The 714-nt window shown below is 51.0% G+C and overlaps 1 non-coding gene across 1 annotated transcript; it reads right to left on the reverse strand.

The window, feature by feature from the left end:
- Nucleotides 1-523: 523 nt before the first annotated feature.
- Nucleotides 524-714, reverse strand: LOC136599561 (U2 spliceosomal RNA). Its single transcript, XR_010789105.1, has one exon. It is a non-coding gene; the product is annotated as a U2 spliceosomal RNA (small nuclear RNA).

Raw genomic sequence — 714 nt, forward strand, 5'->3', positions numbered from 1 at the left:
CACACACACAGGCTGGTTGGAATGGCCTAGCATTATCCTGATCTGGAGGTGTAACTTGAAGCTGCGGGGCCCGAGTACAAAGTCTGGAACTGGGCCCCCAAACTATAAAGCTTCATTGATAGCATTGGTTTACAATGTGGGGAAGAGAGACTTTATGGGCCCCCTGGGGCTCCGGGCCCCCTGCACATACACCCATGACCCGAATACGTGAAGCATACAGACGCAGGCTGCCAGGATACGCTGTGCCTGCCCGATGTTTCCAACTTGGCTATTAGCGCAGCGGTAGGTACGAACTATAGAGTGCGGCTGCCATATGAACTGGTGTGTGTGTTGTTTTGCTTCCAGTTGTACCTGTGCTGTGCACACTCTGGCAGACGCAGCTGCTCAGTGGATACAATGTTGCGAGCAGACGGGCTGAGTGTCAATCAAAGTGCTTGGGTGGTGGTAGCAGCAGCCGCCACAGCTGCGCTGCACCTCTTGCTCGTCAGTTTTGTTTTTCTGCTTTTGGAAACTGCTGTAGGAAAGGGGGTGCACCGGTCCTGGAGGTACTGCAATACCAGGTCAATGCGTGGAGTGGACAGAGCAAGCTCTTTTTCCAGCTCCCTGTTCTAAAAATCCATTTAATATATGGTCCCCAGATAGGGGACGTATCAGATATTAAACTGATAAGAACAGATTTTTTTTTTTTAAGTTGACTAACCCTCCAGATGGGGG

Source organism: Eleutherodactylus coqui, unplaced genomic scaffold (genome assembly GCF_035609145.1).
Source record: "Eleutherodactylus coqui strain aEleCoq1 unplaced genomic scaffold, aEleCoq1.hap1 HAP1_SCAFFOLD_101, whole genome shotgun sequence".
In the NCBI taxonomy this organism is placed as follows: Eukaryota; Metazoa; Chordata; class Amphibia; order Anura; family Eleutherodactylidae; genus Eleutherodactylus; species Eleutherodactylus coqui.